This window comes from Pleurodeles waltl, chromosome 8 (assembly GCF_031143425.1).
Source record: "Pleurodeles waltl isolate 20211129_DDA chromosome 8, aPleWal1.hap1.20221129, whole genome shotgun sequence".
Classification (NCBI taxonomy): Eukaryota; Metazoa; Chordata; class Amphibia; order Caudata; family Salamandridae; genus Pleurodeles; species Pleurodeles waltl.
In genome coordinates this window covers 1,043,224,211-1,043,246,520 of record NC_090447.1, presented here as the reverse complement: position 1 = coordinate 1,043,246,520, position 22,310 = coordinate 1,043,224,211, and positions in this window count along the sequence as shown.

The window sequence follows — 22,310 nt, the reverse complement described above, 5'->3', positions numbered from 1 at the left end:
GGGACTGTCCGTGCTGTGGCTCCTTGCCACATTGGCTGCCCTGTTGCCTGGTGCACTCCATAATCCGGTGACTACTGGCACCACTGGTCCCGCCGATGTTGTGGCTGAGGTGCTAGGTTGGGACCTGGAGAGTCGGGCCCTAGGAGACTGAAGGGGTGGGGGAGGTGAGGGAAAGAGGTCACGGTTGGACAGGAAAAGTTTGTTAGGAACACTGGGATGGGTAGATGGAGGGGGTTTGGGAGTGGAGGAAGAGGTAGTGGTTGTAGGAGGTGTACGTTTGGTGACTTTGGGTGAAGGTGCATGGGCTGGAGGCTGTCATAAGGTGGATGGCTGTTGGGTGGGTGTGTGGCTGCATTTGTGTACCTTGGGAGGTAGCCTCACAGACACACTGGGAGAGGACACAAGGGATATGTGAATGGTGGTCGGGGTGGTGACTGCACATGAGCGAGGTGTGGTGGTCTGTGTGCTGGTGATGGACGTAGTGGCTGATAATGTAGTGCATGCAGGTGTGAGTGGAGACGAGACAGGTAGGGAGGAGGGAGACGAGGAGGAGGGGGACAGTGGAGGCAGTGGATATTGGTGTGTCTGCATGTGTGTGATGCTTGCGTGAGTGCCTGTGGTATGTATGGTGCTTATGTTTGCCAGAGCTTCCCTTGTGTTGAGGTGTGTGCATGCTGGTCTGATGGTGTGCTTGGGATAGGCTGAGGTACGGGGTGTGGGTCTGGGTGGAGGAAGTTGGAGGGGGAGGCTAGAGACAGGGACAATGGCTGCCATCAGTGCTGAGGCCAGAGTGTGAAAAGCTCACTGAAGGGCAGCCTGACCAGAGTGAATGCCCTCCAGGTATGCATTGGTTTGTTGCAACTGCCTCTCTACATCCTGGATGGCATTCAAAATGGTAGACTGCCTAACAGTGAGGAACCTGAGGAGGTCAATGGCCTCCTCACTGAGGGCAGCAGAGGTGTCTGGCTCAGGGCCTGAGGTGCCTGGGGCGAAGGTGATGACCACGCTCCTGGGTGAGCAGGCACGGGGCAAAAGCTGAGGGGCTGCTGGAAGGGCGGTGCTGGTAGGGGGGTGGCGGCTTTACCTGTAGAAGCGGGGGCAAAGATGGGGAAGCCACCGCAAGGGAGCTCCCATCAGAGGAGGAGTCTGTCTCGCTGGTGTCAGCTCCTGTCCCCACCGTGGAGCTCCCCTCGCCCTCCGTCCCACTGGTGAATTCGGAGACCATAGTCTCGCCCTCCAGGGCCATGTGGGATGCTGCTCCCTCCTGCTCCAGTGCCACTGCTCCTCTGCCTGATGATGCTAATGCACACAAGAACAGGGAGACCATAAAAAGGGGGGGGGGGAGACAGAAGAAAGACATGTTGAGTGCATGCAATACCGCTACCGTTGGCGGACACGACAGACACAGAAGCCCCCTGCACTACGCCGCACACTTGGGGTCCACTATTCAATGCCTGGGACATGGCTTACAAGTCTATGGCCGATTTCTGCACACATGGATGTCACAGGAGCCTGACTAGGTGTAGTTGGCACTGTACACAGGGCCTGCCTGAAGAAGGGAACTTAACTACCAAACTCGGCCTGGCCTAAGTGAGCCCACAGCCCACCTCCCCCACCCAGACACCTACAATGCGCGCTGAATCAGCAGAATGAGAGTGTACTCACCCCCTTGTGGCTGCTGTGGTGCCCTCAAGCGCCCATCCAACTCCGGGTACACCACAGCCAGGATCCTGAACATCAGGGGGGTCGTGGTGCGACGGGCACCCCTCCCACGTTGGGAGGCCATCCCCAGCTGGGCCTTTGCTGTATTCTTGCTCCAGCGGTGAATGTCCTCCCATCCTTTCCGGCAGTGGGTGTTCCGTCTGTGGTAGACCCCCAGGGTCCGGGCTTCCTTGGCGAAGAGGCCCACAGTGATGATAGCAGCTCTGTCCAACTGGATCAAGACGACCAGCCCACCCCATCTGGGACCTCGGGACAGTTGGTTCACCTCACACTGGCACAAGCCACTACACAGCTTCCCCCCTCTGGAAACACCAGCACAGCACCCACCCAGCGGGCTCATACCTCTGTCCCCAGGACACGTCAATCAGCAGTATGTCCACCACTACAGGGAACCCAGGCTAACCCACTACCCCAACAACAACAGGGACCTGGAGGCAGTGGCAGTGGGCACACGGTTCAGGGGACAGAGGCCCAGGAACACAGGGTAACTGGGAGGGCTGCTATGTGACAGGGGGAGGACAGGCCCAGGGAACCCACTCTCCATGAGGCCCTCTCCAACATCATGGGAGCCTATCACAATTTCCAGGAGACAATGGTAGCGGTACTGGCCAAGTTTCAGGAGACCCAGAGGCTGCAGGAGGAACAGTATTTGGGCTTCAGGGAGGAACTCAAATCCATCAATTCCACCCTGGGCACCATTGTAGGGGTACTGAAGGAACTCGTCAACACCAGGAGGGACACTGTGGCACAACAAGGGGCCCCTGACACTAACCTGGACGATGAACTGCCCACCACCTCTGCCGGCGCTAGTGGACAGGAGGCAATGCCACAGGACCACCACACTAGCACCCCACCCCCTGCAAAGGGAGAACCATCCCGCAAACGGTCCCTGAGATCCAGGACAAAGACAGAGAACAATTCCAAGACCCCTGCCAAGAAATGAGACCACCCTGATTGTCATCCATTTTTCCCACCTTGTCACCCTGTCCATCCTTAAACTGCCCCAGCTCCACTTCCTATGCCCCTTTGGACAATGCACCCGTGAGACTAATACACTGGACTCTGCCATGGACATTCCTCCACTATCACCCCTCACCATTTTACAACCTCCTCCAATATTGAACACTTAAATAAATACCCTTACAGCACAAAACAATCTGGAGTCTGTCTGTGATTTCGAAATAGTGTATTAGCAATTACAGTGCCAAAATGTTCTTTCAAATGTAATGTCAACATACCTATGTCACGCAGCTCTAGTCCATGAGGAAACAAAGCAGATGTCACACAGTGGGTCCCACATCTGTGAAATCGTAAGGGAAAGTGACAACTCAGTGACCATACACTGGGTGAAAATGACAGACAGTAGAGAGGTATTAGATTTAAATTGGATGTAGCAGGCATGTTTGTCTTCTTACCTGTGTCTCACTGGAAGTATTGCAGGATTACCGTGTTCCTGTTGTCGATGTCCTCTTCTTCTGCTTCCTCGTCTTCACTGTCCACAGGCTCCACAGCTGCCACAACACCTCCATCTGGACCATCCTCCTGCAGAAAAGGCACCTGTTGTCGCAAAGCCAAGTTGTGAAGCATACAGCAGGACACGATGATCTGGCATACCTTCTTTGGTGAGTAGAATAGGGAACCACCTGTCATATGGAGGCACAGGAACCTGGCCTTCAGGAGGCCGAAGGTCCGCTCTATAAACCTCCTAGTTCACCCATGGGCCTCATTGTAGCGTTCCTCTGCCCTTGTCCTGGGATTCATCACTGGGGTCAGTAGCCATGATAGGTTGGGGTAACCAGAACCACCTGCAAATGGCGAGGGACAACTGTTAGACACACACTAACTCATAGGGACATCCAAAGACCCAGACAACTATTCCCACTGATTTGGGTACATGTGCTCACCTAATAGCCACACCCGGTGCCTCTGGAGTTGCCCCATCACATAAGGGATGCTGCTATTACGTAGGATGTAAGTGTCATGCACTGAGCCAGGAAATTTTGCATTAACATGGGAGATGTACTGGACACCATCTGCACATTCATGGAATGGTAACTCTTCCGGTTTCTGTACACCTGTTCACTACTGCGTGGGGGGACCAAGGCCACATGTGTCCCATCAATGGCACCTATGATGTTGGGGATGTTTCCCAGGGCATAGAAATCACCTTTCACTCTAGGCAAATCCTCCACCTGAGGGAAAACGATGTAGCTCTGCATGTGTTTCAGCAGGGCAGACAACACTCTGGACAACACGTTGGAAAACATAGGCTGTGACATCCCTGATGCTATGGCCACTGTTGTTTGAAAAGACCCACTTGCTAGGAAATGGAGTACTGACAGCACCTGCACTTGAGGGGGGATTCCTGTGGGATGGCGGATTGCTGACATCAGGTCTGGCTCCAACTGGGCACACAGTTCCTGGATTGTGGCACGATCAACCTGTAGGTGATGATCACATGTCTTTCCTCCATTGTCGACAGGTCCACCAGCGGTCTGTACACCGGAGGATGCCGCCATCTCCTCACATGCCCCAGCAGACGGTGCCTATGGAGGAGAACAGCGAGCAGAGAGTCAACCAACTCTGAGGTACGTAAACACAGCTTACTCTGAAAATATTCATAAATCGAATTTTGCCTGTGATAGTATTTAGGCAAGGCCTAGGTATGTGTGACACAGTCAGAAATAAAGCCATGTGGGCCCCTGAAATGGTGGCTGCCTGATCTGTAAGGTGGGACTAGTGGATATGAGGTATCTGCGCTGGTGTTGTACACCGTCGCTGTAGGCGGTCGAAGACTGCGGCGCAATTCTGCATTGGTTAACATTGGACCCTATGGGTCCCAGGAACCAATGACGATGTACGCCGGTGGTGACGGTACGCACCGCCGCTGACGTGACTGTCATTTTCTCTCTGTTCAATCACTCGATACCTGATCTTCGACAGGAGAGGACCTACACTGCAAGTGCTGCTGTGATCTCAGTCTGGAAGAGACAATGGCTCGTGTGTCTGGGGAAAGGGCCCCTGCCTTCAGCACGGAAAAGTTGGAGAAACTCGTGGATGGGGTCCTCCCCCAGTACACGCTACTCTACGGTCCTCCAGACAAACAGGTAAGTACACTGTGAGCATGCTGTATGGGCAATGCCTGTGTGGAGTGGGGTGGATGAAAGATAGGAGGGGAGAATGAGGCGTGCATGAAATGACGGTGAGTGTATGTGCGTCATGGCAAGGGTAGGGATGTGGGCCAATGACTGTGACGGTGCAGTTAGTAATTACTACTCTTTTTCCCCTGTACAATTCCTGTAGGTCAGAGCCCACCAGAAGAAGGACATCTGGCGTGCCTCCTATCCGGTGACATTGGGTAGGGGTCCTGCAGGGGTGTAAAAGCATGATTATTGCATCTGTGTGTGCATGGTGTGTAATGGGTGGGTGACCGTGTACCCCAGTGCTTGCATTCCTGTGTAGGACCTTGTGTGATGATGATTTAGGGGGTTGCATGGGTATGTGCAGTGGCCATGCTTTGGTAATGGGTGTCCATGCTTTGTTGTTGCATGCAGGGCTTGGGTTTGGGATGGGTGGTTTGTGATATTGGGACTTGTGTGAGGAGTAGGAGTGATGGGGTGCGGGCGAGGGTGCGGGAATGTGATGGCATGCAGGTAGGGTGGGGATATAGTAGTAAAGATTTGACTTACCAGAGTCCATTCCTCCAGCTACTCCTGCGAGGCCCTCAGGATGCAGAATAGCCAAGACCTGCTCCTCCCATGTTGTTAGTTGTGGGGTAGGAGGTGGGGGTCCGCCGCCAGTCCTCTGTACCGCGATGTGGTGTCTTGAGACCACAGAACGCACCTTCCCCCGTAGGTCGTTCCACCTCTTCCTGATGTCATCCCTAGTTCTTGGGTGCTGTCCCACTGCGTTGACCCTGTCCACGATTCGTCGCCATAGCTCCATCTTCCTAGCTATGGAGGTGTGCTGCACCTGTGATCCGAATAGCTGCGGCTCTACCCGGATGATTTCCTCCACCATGACCCTGAGCTCCTCCTCAGAGAACCTGGGGTATCTTTGCGGTGCCATGGGGTGGTGTGGGTGATGTGTGAGGTGGTGTGTGTTGTGATGTGTGGGGTGATATTTAGTGGTGTGTTGTGTGAGGTGCATGGATTTTATGTGGGTGATGGTGATGAGTGTCTGTGGATGCTCATTTGTAGATGGTGGTGTCTCTCTCTGGCCTTCAGTCGCAATTGTGGTCATAGGGGTTTGTGGGTGATGTGGGTGTGTGTTTTATACTGTATTGGGTGTGAGGGAGTGGTGTTTGTATGTGTATCAGGTGTGTGTATTTCGAATTGTCCAATGTGGATGTGTTTTGTAAAAGTGTGTATATTTTGAGCGAGGCGGTGTGTACCGCCAATGGAATACCGCGGTTGGAAGACCGCTGCGTGGATTCGTGGGTCATGATAGTGTGGGCGTATTTCTGTTGGCGTGACGGTGGAGGATTTCTTATCGCCAGTTTATCACTGACCTTTGGTGTGGCAGACTTGTGTGGGTTTCTAGATTTTGGTGGATTCCAGCCTTTGGTCATAATGGCCGTGGCGGAATTCTGCGGCCGCGGCGGTGAGTTGGCGGTCTTCTGCACGGCGATAAGTGGCTGTTACCGCCAATGTTGTAATGACCACATAAGGGTGTAAAAGATACCCCACCCTTAGACCCTGGAAAGTAGGAGTAAAGAAATACAATTTTCCCAGAAACACACCACAGTCGAGATGATGGATTTTGCAAGGACCACAACAGACTGCAAAGCACTGAAGACTGATTCCTGGACCTGAAGACCTGCAAAAGAAGGAGACCAAGTCCAAGAGTCGCTAAGGGGCCAGAAGCCCACTAAACCCCAGATGAAGGTGCAAAATGGCTGCCCCCGGTTGGAAGAAGCTGCATGTTTTGCAACAACATAAGGAGGTAGGAAGTTCTTCTTCATACAGAAGATGTCCCACGGTGTGCTGGAGGACGAGGAGGTGTTTCCTTGGCAAAATACTGCAAACAAGCCTTGCTAGCTGCAAGAGTCGCGGTTGGAGAAAAAGGGTGCTGCCCAGGAAGGACCACGATGTTGCCACTTGGGAGAGGAGACAGAGGGGGCCCACAGCAACGTGGAGAGCTCTTGGACAGGAAGGAAGCACCCACAGAAGTCCTTGAACATGGGTTCAAGAAGTCTGAACAGGGCAGTCATCTCAACATTGCAAAGAGAGGTCCCACGACACCGGAGATCAACTCAGGGAGCTGAGCATCGCTGGACAGAGTGCTGGGGACCTAGGCTCAGCTGTGAATGCAGGATTTCTTGGAAATGTACACTGAAGCCCTTGTAGCTGTAGATCACGCTGTTCACAGGATTACTGTCTGGAGAGGGGAGGCAAGAACGTACATCCTCTAAATTTGGACAGTTGGACCACTGGACAGTCTGGGTCACTTGGGTCCACAACCTATGTTCCAAGGGCCACGCTCGTCAGGTTGAGAGGGGATCGAGAGTACCAGTGAAGCTGAAGTTTGGTGCCTGGTGAAGCAGGGGGAAGATTCAGTTGACCCACGGGAGATTTCTTCATGGTTTCCAGTGCAAGGTGAAGGCAGGTAACCCCCAGAGCATGCACCACCAGGAAACAGTTGAGACAGCTGGCAGGATAAGGTGCTACAATGCCGATGGTAGTCTGCTGGCTACTTTGTTGCAGTTTTGCAGGCGTCCTGGAGCAGTCAGCGGTCGATCCTTGGCAGAAGTTGAAGAGAGAAGTGCAGAGGAGTCCTGGTGGATTCTTGCAAGTCGTTATCTGAGGAAAGGCCCACTGAGGAGACCCTAAATAGCCCTCAGAGAAGTATTGGCCACCTAGTCAGGTAAGCACCTATGAGGAGGGGTCTTTGACGTCATCTGCTGGCACTCTGGAAACAAGATGGCAGAGGTCAAGGACACACTGGAGGAGCTCTGGGCACCACCCCTGGGGTGGTGATGGACAGGGGAGTGGTCACTCCCCTTTCCTTTGTCTAGTTTCATGCCAGAGCAGGCACTGGGTGTTCCCTAAACCGGTGTAGACTGGCTTATGCGAGGAGGGCACCATCTGTGCCCTTCAAAGCATTTCCATAGGCTGGGAGAGGCTGCCCCTCCCCAGCCTTTAACACCTATTTCCAAAGAGAGAGGGTGTAACATCCTGCTCTCAGAGGAAATGCTTTTTTCTGCCTTCCTGGGACTGGGCTGCCCAGACCCCAGGAGGGCAGAACCCTGTCTGTGGGGTGGCAGCAGCGGCAACTGCAGAGAAAACCCTAGAGAGCTGTTTTGGCAGTGTTGGGGGTCCATAGTGGAGCCTCCAGGATGCATGTAATTGGCTCCCCAATACCAGATTTGGAATGGGAGACAATTCCATGATCTTAGACATGTTACATGGCCATATTCAGAGTTACCATTGTGAAGCTACATATAGGTATTGACCTATATGTAGTGCACTCATGTAATGGTGTCCCCGCACTCACAAAGTCCGGGGAAATGGCCTTGAACTCTGTGGGGCACCTTTGCTAGTGCAAGGGCGCCCTCACACTTAGTAACATTGCACCTAATCTTCAGCAGGGAAAGGTTAGACATATAAGTGACTTATAAGTTACTTAAGTGCAGTGAAAATGTCTGTGAAATAACATGTGCGATATTTCACTCAGGCTGCAGTGGCAGCCCTGTGTAAAGGTTTGTCTGAGCTCCCTATAGGTGGTAAAAGAAATGCTGCAGCCCATAGGGATCTCCTGCAACCCCAATACCCTGGTTACCTAGATAACGTATACTAGGGAACTATAAAGGTGTTCCAGTATGCCAATTGAAGTTGGTAAAAGAGCTCACTAGCCTCTAGTGACCAATTTAAAGGTAGAGAGAGCATGAGCACTGAGGTTCTGATTAGCAGAGCCTCAGTGACACAGTTAGGAACTACACAGGTATACACATTCAGGCCACAAGCTATGAGCACTGGGGTCCTGGCTAGCAGGATCCCAGTGAGACAGGCAAAAATATACTGACATACATGTAAACTTGTGGGTAACAACTGCCAATTAGACTTGGCATTTAAAAGTACTTGCAAGCCTAAAGCTCCCCTTTTTCTACATATAAGTCACCAATAAGGAGTGCCCTGGGTAACACCTAGGGCAGGGAGCTGTGTAGATAAAAGGCAGGCCATGTACCTATGTAGTTTACATGTCCTGGTAGTGTAAAACTCCTAAATTCATTTTTACACTGCTGTGGGTCCTGCTCCCTTCATAGGCTTACATTGGGGCTGCCCTCATCTATTGTTTGAGTGGTAGTTGCTGGTCTGAAGGTCATATTTAGTACGGCCAGAATGGTAATACAAAATCCTGCTGACTGGTGAAGCTGGATTTAATATTACTATTTTAGTAATGCCACTTTTAGAAATTGAGAATTTCTCTGCACTTAAATCTTTCTGTGCCTTACAATCTATGTCTGGCTGGGCTTAGTTGACATCTCCCCTGTGCATTCACTCAGGCACAGCCCAAACACAGGATACTCAGTCTCACTTGCATACATCTGCATTTTGAATGGGTCTTCCTGGGCTGGGCTGGGAAGGTGGATGGTCTGATACTTGCATGTCAAAGGACAGTAGCCTGCCCTCACACAAAGGACTGCCACACTCCCTACTGGGACCCAGGCAGACAGGATTGAACTGAAAGGGGACCTTGTGCACTTCTAAGCCACTCTTTGAAGCCTCCCCCACTTCAAAGGCACATTTGGGTATTTAAACAGGGCCTCTGCCCCTACCAAATCAGACACTTCCTGGAGAAGAAAACCTGAACCAGAACCTGCATCCTGCCAAGAAGACCTGCCTGGCTGCTCAAAGGACTCACCTGCCTGCTTTCTGTGAAGGACTGCTGCCCTGCTGTTGCCCTGCTGCCTTGCTGCTCTCTGGCTATGGTGAAGAAGTGCTCTCCAAGGGCTTGGTTAGAACTTGCCTCCTGTTCCCTGAAGTCTCAGGACCAAAAAGACTTCACCTCTGCAAGGACTCCTTGTGTGGCGAAATTTGACGCACAGCCTGCCAGAAACGATGCACAGACTGCACTGCAGTGGAAATTTCACCTCACGCCGAACTGGAACGATGCAGCCCGACTTTGCAATGAGAAGATCAATGCAGTGCCAGCTTAGCGACTGGAAATTCGAAGTATGGCCCTCTCGGATCGACACACAGACAAGCCGGAACAACGCAGCCCATCTTCCAGAGAGGAATCGATGCAGCGGCTGCTGTGCGGTACAAAACTCGACTCAACACCCACTGGATCGACGCAGCCCCTGTGACTTCATCCTGTCAGCACTGGAAATCTACACATGGTCCCCAGGGCATCTGAAAACCCCACAACCCGAAGAGGATCCAGGACCGAGCGCCAGAAATCGACACACAGCCATCCCTGAGTGAAAACTAAATGACTCATCGACGTGTGTGGCCCGAGAAATCGACACACACCCCTTTGTTTCCCCACACCTCCTCCTCTGTGGTTCTTTGCAGAGATTTTTCACGTGAACCAGGTACTTTGTGCCTGAAAGAGACTTTGTTTGCTTTTAAAAGGACTTAAGACACTTTATATCACTTTCAGTGTTATCTCAACATATACTTATTGCATTTTAATTGTTTTGACCTGCATCTTATCAGATAAATAGTATATATTTTTCTACACACTGTGTGGTGTATTTTTGTGGTGCTATATTGTGTTATTGTATGATTTATTGCACAAATACTTTATATAGTGCCTTCTAAGTTAAGCCTGACTGCTCAGTGCCAAGCTACCACAGGGTGGACACAGGATAATTTGGATTGTGTGTGACTTACCCTGTCTAGAGTGAGGGTCCTTGCTTGGACAGGGGGTAACCTGACTGCCAACCAAAGACCCCATTTCTAACAAATTATATTTTGTAAATTTGCACCACTTTTGCATCAAAAAATTACGCAAATGCGGCACAAAAAAATTATAAATATGGGCCTTAGTACTTTAAACTGCTGTTTTTGTTCTGCCTGTGACTGTTTAAATTTACCTTCTGGTGTTTTGCTAACTTAGTACCTTTAAACTGTTGATTTGTTCTACATGTGACTGTATATATTTCTGTCCTAGTTTTTCCATAGACTATACTAGGCCTCACCCACCCCCACTACACACAAGGTTTCAAAAGGCAAAATACACCTTGGTGGCTAACCCGATTGTGTTCAGGGGACTTTTTAATCTGATTTGTGGTTTCAATATTTGCTTGCAAAATACATGTAGCACCCTTGGTTTGAAAATGTAATTAGTTTAAATGTGTCAAAAGCAGTATTGCAGTGGCTTCAAAATTATCTCTTACCTGCAAAGTAGACTCAGGAAGATAGAAAGTGTTGATTGAGCCTGTATACATTCAATGAGATTCTGAATGGAGGAGCACCTCCCTCAACCTGCCACTGCAGCTTTTACTTGGTGATTGGCTCTCTAGCTCCCAGGCAAACCTGATCCCTCCTCTCACACCTGCACTGGCCCTTTAAGTTTGTAAAGGTAACCCTAAGGCAGCTACCTTCATCTTGTAAGCCCTGTTTCAATGTGCCTTAAGCAGCCCATTGAGCAAAAGACAAAGACTATGGTAAGGACAGAGACTTTCTGTGTATTCTTGTCATTTTTAAAAGTGCTTTTTCCCCTATCACTATCTGTTTGCTTCTTGGTTTTCTGCAAACTTGGTATTTTTAAACTGCTGTTTTGTTCTAGCAGTGGCGTATATAAATTTACATTTTTATTTTCTACAAGCTTGGTACTTTAACACTAATTAAGATTGTTGTGTTGCACTTAGACTGCATCACTTCCCTTTCCCCTGCTGTACATGTATGCCTTGCATCATGGGAATTTGGGCACTGATCAACATAATATGCTGATCCCTGCACAATGTTAAAGTTGTGCTGCAAAAATAAATTTGAAGTCTGACCATGTCATGAATAGTAATCACAATGAAAAATGGGGCAACCCAGTAACCCTGTGACCAAGGTAAAATCAATAAGGAAACAAAAGATCTCTACATGGGAAGTATAAGCCTCAACCTCCAGAGCACCATGTCGCGAAACAATCAAAAGATTGGTTTCGTCTGGGAACCAAACAAAATGTATTTAGTACATTTTTTTTACTTTATTTAACACATTTTTTGTAATCGCTCACAAGGGATGTAGTGAGCTAAATTTAACAAATAAAAAAGCAGGGTGCTCAAAATAACAATATGGTACAGTACAGGTGAAGAAAGTGAGTATAAAGTGTGCAAGTGCTATACAGAAGCAGATATATACAAGTGACTGATAAGGGGACGGGGATGTTATACGGTATGAGAGTGTTGGTATCCTTAATCAATTAATACAGTCGACTTAAATATTTGTCAACTTCTCAATCCTAAAAATAATTTGGACTAGGGTTATCATCAAGACAAGGAAAGGATGGAAGCACCTGTAGATGAAAAGAATTCAAGTTTCAGTCTTATTTTGACCCGGGAAATAAATCATAGCCCTTTTATATAAATATTTATTGTAGCATACCTAATTGTATTGTATTGTATTGTATTGTAATAGTATTTATATGGCGCTTACTACCACTGATGAGGCGTTAAGTGCTTTTCGGCGAGTAACCACTACTCCGGAAACCAAGAGGAATTAGTTGTAGATTAGTATACGGAAATAGGAGTACAGTTTTAGTATTATTATGAGTTAATTTGAGCAGAGGGTGTGTGAGTTTGTTAGTTGGATTGACAAGGCTAATGGAGGGATAGAGGAGTGAAGAATCCAGAAGTGTTAATTGGGAGTTTATAGTAATAGGATGAAGCTTGGGATGAGTAGGGGAGAGTTGGAGGAGGGAAGAGTCTGTGGAAAGGGTTAGGGGGATCATAGTAGCAGAAGGGGTTTTAGATGAGTCATAGGTGAGATAAATGGGGGAGAATTTAGTAGGGTTGTTCGGAAATAGTAGTGATTCTTACATTACTCTGATGTATTCTCATATGAATTAGTGACTTCTCCTTCTAAGTGTAACTCTTAATGTCAAACTGATAGGAAAAATAAGGAATCAGTTGTTGAGTATACCTGAATAAGAATTCACCATAGTGTATCAATTCACTGTTATTGAAGACCTCTCTTTGACAAACGTATGTATGCTTTGTACATTAGAACTGGTCTGGATACCCACAGTTGGATAATTCATTATTTTTTGTGAGAATCATATCTGAAGGCACTTATAGGTTTGCACAATTGATCACAGTGAAGGAGAAGTCCATCCACCTATGTAAAAATGTTTCATCTGGGAAAGATACCATGCTTAAATCAATTTTGAAAAGTCATCAATATTTATTGGCTTCATAACATTCAGCAGCATGCAAAAGTTACATTGCTAATCTCTATGATCAAAGCTTAGAGCGATTGAGCCCGGTCAAGTAATGCTATATGAAGTACAGCATGTATTGTTCAAAGTGTTCTCTACCTCAGCCTATATAAATATGGGCTGCATTATTAATATCATGTAAGCAAATAGAATTGTGATATCTGAAGTGCAGCATGTGCTATACACAATGCTGTCACACTCGACCAATTGAAATCAAGGCCATATCTAAGTTGTAGTGAAAATCATCATAATGTCATAAGGTAACATTTGCACAAGTATGGTAATAATTATATATTTCAAAGATTAAAAAAGCCTGGTTGGGTTATGTTATGAGTAAAATAGCATATGCAGCCTTTGTTCCGGTCCTGGGAGTCATTCACACATCTCCCCAGGTGGGCAAAAATCTGTCTGTGTTCTAGTGCCTTTGTGAGGCAACTGGACTAGCTAGGGTACAGAGTGGCAACTTCGTAAATGTTGCTTCTGTATAAAAGTGACATTCATTTTGACTTGCTTCTTAAGTCTCATTTAATAACATGATTAATTTGGTACCTTACATGAACCACTTTGATTATCCCAGTCAAAAGTTAGCCAGGTTGCTATGCCACTCTGTATTTGCTAATGAGGCTACAAACTCTAGCCACAGCAGAATTATATTTAGAAGTGTTGCTGCTAAGACATATTGTAAAACACATGTCTTACTAAACAAAATGCAGCATCTGCCATAGGTCTCCATTGGCCTTCATTAGAGGCACCGTATATATGATGCTAAGGGATAAGGTGGCTGTGCCATTGGTCTAAATGGCAAAGTTGAACTGGCAGTGAAAACATTGTCCTTCAAGTCTGCAATGGCAGACTGGGGGTCATTTTGTATTTTGTCACATGAATCGTGGCACAAACAGTGCTGCATCCCTAAGTGCACACTCTGGGGCTCATTACAACTTTGGTGGTCTGACGGTAAGACCGCTGTGGTGGTGGCTGCTAAAAGAATGCCATGTTGGTGGTCATCTGACCGTCGTGTTACAAGGTACACAGCTCAGACCACCAAAAAACATCCAATTTCCCGACACAGCCAGGACACTGGTGGATGGAAAAAAGACAGTTCGATCATCAGCACCACCAGCCTGTCAAAAAACCTCCACCCGATTATGATCCACAAATCATGACAGCGGTACTACCATGGCAAAAAACAATTGAAGGGGTGAATTGCAGTGGTCTGAACTCACTTCAACCTGAACACCACACCACATTAGATAGTTTGAATATCCCACACCCGATACACATTCACACATTCAATATACCTACACACTCAACTATACAACATACCCCTATACAACCCACAACACTTTGCAACAGAACGCCACTCACATCCACAGAGGAGGTATAACTAAGATGATCGACAAATACTTTAAGCGCCCACTCACATCTTACCACGCACATATCCCACTCCTGCACAATGTACACAACACACAGTTTACAATCACACCCAATGTACAACAACCGTCACCCACTCACATGACAGCACCTACACCTCATCTTCAACTTTTTATTGAACACTACCTCACCATCTATGCCACCACTACCATGTCCCCACAAAAAACATCCCTGTTTCACAGATGAGGATTTGAGGGTTATGGTAGTCAAAATTATCAGGGTACAGCCATGCCTGTTCAGCGCATAGGTCCAGGAAACATCAATAGCCTTGAAAATGCAGTTGTGGCAACAAATAGTCAACAGTGTGAATTCTGAAGGCACTTATCCATGCACAAGGGAGGACATCAAGAAAAGATGGAATGATCTCAGGGGGAAGGTATGTTCCATGGCATCTAAGCATCAGTACTCAAAAATGGTGGTGGGCCCCCACCACCTCCCCCTAATTTTACATCTTCGGAGGAGAACGTCTTGGAGATACTGTATCCTGAGGGCTTGACTGGAATATCTGGGGGAGTGGAGTCTGGTAAATCCCCACAACATAAAGGGGGTCATTCTGACTTTGGCGGGCGGCGGAAGCCGGCCGCCAAAGTAACCCCGTCGGAAGACTGCTCCGCGGTCAACAGACCGCAACGGTCATTCCGACTTTCCCGCTGGGCCGGCGGGCGACCGCCAGAAGGCCGCCCGCCGGCCCAGCAGGAAAGCCCCTTCAGCAATGAAGCCGGCTCCGAATGGAGCCGGCGGAGTTGAAGGGGTGCGACGGGTGCAGTGGCACCCGTCGCGATTTTCAGTGTCTGCAAGGCAGACACTGAAAATCTTAATGGGGCCCTGTTAGGGGGCCCCACGACACCCGTTCCCGCCATCCTGTTCCTGGCGGTAACAACCACCATGAACGGCATGGCGGGAAGGGGGTCGAAATCCCCATGGCGGCGCTGCAAGCAGCGCCGCCATGGAGGATTCCCTTGGGCAGGGGTAAACCGGCGGGAAACCGCCAGTTGCCCTTTTCTGACCAGAATTGCCCATGTAGCACCGCCAGCCTGTTGGCGGTGCTACCTCCGGCCTCCACCCTGGCGGTCTATGACCGCCAGGGTCGGAATGAGGCCCAAAATGTTTTGTTCTGCATGATCCCTAACCACCTTACTTCACCTCAATTACCAAACCACCCAAGTGTACAAATACCCCTCTCTGGCATGCCACATATCGACTAAACTCACCTGGTTCCACAACGCTTGGGAATGGGATGTTAGGTCTTGGGAACTGTTAGCACTACAATTCCCAAAAGGCAGTATTGCACCATAAAGAAAATCAGAGCAATGCACCTAATGTGAGATATCATGCATCTGAAAATAACTACCAATTAAATCACCATGAATGTTCCACTGTGCAACAATTTATGGCAATGACAGCAATGCAATGGCTCACTCCTACTACCATTACAAGCACAACACACCTACAGCTGAGTGCCCAATCAAACTGCCCTTACAATAAATTCCTAAAATTGAAATTACTGACCTGAGAAGAAAATCTAGATGCCCAAGTGGATGCAAATTCAGCACATCCAAATAGAGGTAAAAGTCAATAGCCTACTCCAATATGTGTCCCTACTCTGACACTATTGTGCATTGTGTACCTTTTTGTGCCATGTATCATGCCATAAACTTTACTAGGCATAAAAAAGTTATCACCCATGTCAATAGTCTGACAACATAAGAGGGTATCAGCAGTCAAATAACTACCAACATAGCTTTACATATTTGAGCATGTTGTATGGTATTGAAATATCAGAGTCTCATGTTGTACAAACTAAGAATTGGTAGCACCTGTCTTAGTCATTTATGGGAATCATGGTAAGGAAGTGTGTGCATCTCACACAACGTCACTACTTGTAAAACTTAAACATAACTTGTTGTATTACTAACAGCAACTGTGTGTTCCACTTCTACCACAGGTAGTCTTGCCAACGTCACCATGAAAAGGATACCAGAGACTGCAACAACCCCTCCGAATGAAGGCCCTAGTGAGGACAATGCCCCTGGATGTTTGGAAAATTACTACAAAGCTGGCCCATCAGGGACACCTGGTCAGTCAACAACTGTGAACCCCACCCTGCCCACATTGACTCCTCCCAGTCCTGTTGTATCTACATCACATCACCCCAAACCTGTGCCCCATGGACTGCTTCATCCATTGTGTGCCCCCCAGTACAGTACAGGCTACCTGAGTCTCCTCTTGTCATCTCTGACAGCGATGGACCTACCACTGGGGTAGGGTACGTGGGAGGGATGGTGTGGGCCAGAGGATGGGGGCTCAATGGGGCAATACTGACCAGGAAACCATCTCTTAAGTCTTCGGAGAAATGGCAGGCACAAAATGCCATCTTGGCTTCCATTTCTGGGGTGCTGAGAAATATCAACATTACCCTGGTTAGGTCTGCCACACAACATCAGACCTCTTCCACTGGTAATGAGTCCTTAGGTCCTTCATCATCTGCAGCTGCTAGTAGAGTGGAGGCCCTGTCAGCAGAAGGGCATGCCTCATACACCCCACCTATGAAATGCATATGTTGACTGTGTCATCTGTGTACCACTATACTGTTCTATCTGTAACTTGCTGGATCTTCCTACCCACCTGCTGATCCATACTCCAGATATCCTGTTGGCAAGTTGTCCAGGTCTTTGGTTGCTGTCCATTCCTAACCCACTGCATCTAGCTCTATGTGTAACATAGGGTCTGACAGGTGAGAAACAGGCAAATTATGTATTAGCTGTAAACTGGATGTAAAGTATGTGAGGGTGTGATCTCAATCAGAAATTTCACGTGGCATACTTGCTACACTTACTCAGAGGCATGTGGACTGTACATTGGATAATGTAATGTATAATCAGGTTGGACATCATGTGGTATTACTACATTCCTACTGATGTTTAATCATGGTGGACATCCTGCATGATGAAAAGCTTGGTGGTACTAATAAATTCCTAGTACAAGACAAATCATTGACATGTGAGTTCAGACTATTTGTACCATGTATATGGTATTGTTAAGGTAAGTGGCTAGACTAATATTCCCTTAGCCAATGTATTGTGGGCATGCTACAAGGGGTAGCACATCTCCTATATAGGTCCAATATACACTATGGCCCTCATTACAACCCTGGCTGTCGGTGTTAAAGTGGCAGTAATACCGCCAAAAGGCCGGCTGTAAAAAAAATGGGATTTGGATCCTGGCATTTACCGCCATCCAACACCTTCACTTTAACACACCGACCACCAGGGTGGTAACAGCCGCTGGGCTGGAGAATTCGGTCTCCAACCCGAAGGCTGTCACATTCCCACCCTCTGCATTATGACCCGGCCTACCGCCCAGGTTTCCGTGCTAACTGTACCGCCACGAAAACCATGGCGGTAGGCACTATCAGTGCCAGGGAATCAATTCTCTGGCACTTACAGGGGTCCCTCCCCAGATTCCTCCCCCACCCGCTTCTGTGCCCGAACATATACAAACCCACACATGCACCCATATACACATATGCACACATGCATATCCACCTCCAACCACGCATGCGCACATACATACCTTCACACCACAACACACACCAACATACATTGTCACACTAAAGCATCCACAACAAACAACACTCACAATCACACATTCACACATGCATCCAACGCGACTCACACCCGCATGCATGCATCCCAAAACATATACACACACCCCCCTACATACACACAACATTCCCAAACCCCCTCTCCGGTTGGAGAACCCGACTTACCTGCTTGCAAAGGGGCCTCTGGCTGGAGAGGGTCCGCGGTGCTGCTGTCAACAGCTGCGTCTGCCAGCAAAACATTGCCAGTCTGTATCATTGCTCATGGTCTTTTGCTGGCATGGCATTGCTGTTGTCAGTAGTGGCGCCTTACCACCGTCTGCCACCATGACCGCCAGCTGTCATAATATGCGTTGCCCGCTGGTAGCCACGGCGGTGGTATGTTGGTGACCGTCGCCGTGGAGGTAGGTGGTCAATACCGCCAATGTTGTAATGAGGGCCTATATATTTACTTTTGCTATTCTGATTCTGTTTTGAAGGATTTTAGTATGGCTAAGCTCAATTTACACTGACTTCTTTGTGTTGCTGGTTTAGTAGTTGACATTCACAGGTTGGTGGAATAGTATATGTTATCAGTTAATTTGCTTGTCTCTAGCTGTGTGTCTCAATCATGGTCACTTTAGAAGTTGTTTGTGTCAGTGTAACTTTACACCACAGATGTAAGGTTACTCATGTCTGAGGTGCTGATAGTGATGTTGACATTTTGATATTGTTGATTGTAGGTTAATAATCATCAGGATTACTATAACAGTAAGTGCCCTTCATGCACATGACAAGTGTCCATTGTATTTAAGGTGTTTGAATGGTCTGTGAGGTTTTCTGTGGGTAAATCCTGTGTGCTAATTAGGCCCTTATTGTTGTACAGGACTTTGTTTACTATGTGAGAATGACTAAGATGAGTAGGCTCATAAAGTATGTGTTAACCTTTCCAAAAACACTATTTATACATGTGTTGTTGAAATGGTTGTGAATTCTATTATACTCCAACTTTGGCTATGCCAAATGGAGTAGTTGCAACTTTGTTTTTTGCCATTGTGAATGTCATGGACACAGTTACAAGTTATGAGTGTGATTGTTAAGCAACATGCTGTGTTGTAATTGGAATGTCATGAGGTAACTTTCATAGGACATGACATCTGGTAATAGACTGAGCAAGTGTAGCTTTGGAGCATGTATGAATGTGATGTCAAAGTCTAGACTGATTCCCATTGATGGATTGTTGTTTCACATTGATGCTCTGTATTGGAACACAAGTTTTATGTGGACAATTAATCCTGTGCAGGTATAGTTTGTGTTATAACTGTACTGATAGGATGTGTAGGAAAGTGCCCTCTTTCTTGTCATGGTTACCCCCTTTTTCTTCCTGATGTCAGTGTACTTGACTGAGTTCACTGGGATCCTGCTAACCAGTTTATGCTCTCTCTCCCAAAACTCTGTATTTTACCCATAATTGGCACACTGGTGCCCCACTATAAGTCTTCAGTATATGGTACCTAGGTGCCCAATGCAGTGGGTTTCCAGGGGATCCCTATGGGCTGCAGCCATCCATAGGGAGCCAATGCATAGGCCTCTGCAGGACTCCCATTGCATGAGAAGGTGCAAGCAGCCTTTCACTGCCAAAGTAACTGTGTATGAGGGAACCCCTGCACTACCAGAGGTGCCCCCTTGAACTCCAGGCCCATTTTCCCAGACTTTGTGAGTGTGGGGACAGCATTATACTCATGTACTGGACATAAGTCACTACCTATGTCCAGCTACTTAATGATATCTCTGAACATAGGCATCTTTGGTATCCAACATGTTGGAATCCTACCTCATGGCTTTTGCAAGTATTGGTTGAACTATTCCATGCACTCTAGGGGCTCATTAGAGGACCTCCAGAATTGCTATTACAGCCTTCTGAGGGTTTTCAGGCAGCCCACGCTGCTGCCACCTCCCAGACAGGTTTCTGCCCTCCTGTTGCTTGAAAATCTCGAACCCAGGAAGGCAAAACAAAGGATTTCCTTTGGGAAATGGGTGTTACACCCTCTCCCTTGTGAAATATGTTTTACAGGCTTGGGAAGGGTAGCCTTCCCAAGCCACTGGAAATGCTTTGAAGGGCACATTTGGTGCCCTCCTTGCATAAACCAGTCTACACCAGTTCAGGGACCACTAGTCCCTGCTCTGGTGCGAAACTGGACAAAGGAGAGGGGGTTAACCACTCCATTGTCCATCACCACTCCAGGGGTGGTGCTCAGAGATCCTCCAGAAGGTCCCTGAGATTTGCCATTTTGGAGTCAAGTTTGGCAGGGAACTCTGGGAGCATCTGAGTGGAAGTGACAGCAGGTGACATCAGATCCCCCTCCTGATAAGTGCAGTCACAACAGGTGATGTCAGAGCCCGCCCTGACAGATGGTCACCCAGCTAGGTGACCAAGCCCCCTTTCAGGGCTATTTAGGGTCTCTACTTTGGGTGGTTCCTCAGATTCAGATTGCAAGACTCCAGGAGGAATACTCTGCACTCTTTACTTCAACTTCTGACTGAAGAAACTGCATCTGGACTCTTCAGGACCCTACAAGCTAAAACAAGGAAGCAAGACACCTTCTGCAACAATGTATCCCTGGCTCCTTCCATCAACTGCAACATTACTCTGGTTGTGCATCCTCTGAGGAAAGTCCATCTTCAGCCTCCATCAGAAGAAAGAAGAAAGTTCCTTTGGATTGAAGGAGTCACTCCCCTGCTTCTGCAGGCACTAACTGCAATGACGACTGGCTGCGTGGATCCCCACTCCTACTGAGCTGCATGGATCAAGGAAGGTATCCTCTTTCTAGCCTTGTTACCCCCACTTTTGGCCTGTTTGTGAGTATATGTCAGGGTGTTTTTACTGTCTCACTGGGATCCTGCTAGCCAGGGCCCAGTGCTCATAGTGGAAACCCTATGTTGTCAGTGTGTTTTGATATGTGTCACTGGGATCCTGCTAGCCAGGACCCCAGTGCTCATAAGTTTGTGGCCTACATGTGCTCCCTGTGTGGTGCCTAACTGTATCACTGAGGCTCTGATAACCAGGACCTCAGTGTTTATGCTCTTTCTGCTTTTAAAATTGTCACTACAGGCTAGTAACTAATTTTACCAATTCTCATTGGCACACTGGAACACCTTTATAATTCCCTAGTATATGGTACCTAGGTACCCAGGGTATTGGGGTTCCAGGAGATCCTATGGGCTGAAGCATTTCATTTGCCACCCCGAGGGATCTCAGACAATTCTTACACAGGACTGCCACTGCAGCCTGAGTGAAATAACTGCACTTAAGTAACTTATAAGTCACCTATATGTCTAACCCTCACTTAGTGAAGGTTAGGTGCAAAGTTACTAAGTGTGAGGGCACCCTTGCACTATCCAAGGTGCCCCCACATTGTTCAGGGCTATTTCCCTGGACTTTGTGAGTGCGAGTACACCATTACTCGTGTGAACTACATACCTATGTGTAGCTTCACAATGGCAACTCCGAACAGGACCATGTAACATGTCTAAGATCATGGAATTGTCACCCTAATACCATTCTGGTATTGGGGGGACAATTCCATGCATCCCCAGGGCTCCAGTGTCGAAGTAAGCCTCAGCAAGGCCTACTAGTGCAAGGGGGTCGCCCTTCTCTGCACAAAGTCCTCAGACCATATAGGAAGAAGTTGGCACAGAAACGGAAATAAAAGGCAACGTTTATTAAACCTCATGAGGTGGTACTACAGTTCAAACAGCACCCTTCGGTAATGTTTGAAGTAGCACACTGAACTAAGAGAGCATGGTCCTTTTATACCCATGCAGGGGCTAAAAGGAGGTGGTACAATTATAGAAGCAAGACTTATATACATATAGGGTCACCTGGAAATGCACAGTCGACAGGTAGGAGGGGCTAACAGTTTTCAAGGACTAGTAGACGCATTACTGTCGGTTACTAATTACTAACAGCTGCAGACCTTACTGGGCATGTGCAAAGTGGGAGATGCTAAATATAACTTGTCACTAGACAGATTTTCAAGAGTAGTTAACAGGAAGGTAGGACAGAGCACATGGCGAGCACATGGCAGCATGTGGTAGAGAAAATGGCTGCCATGAATACAAAATGGATTCTGCGAAATGTTCACAATAGTTGCTAAATACAAGATTTCTTCTGCTAATGCTTAATCTAATCGCTACTAAA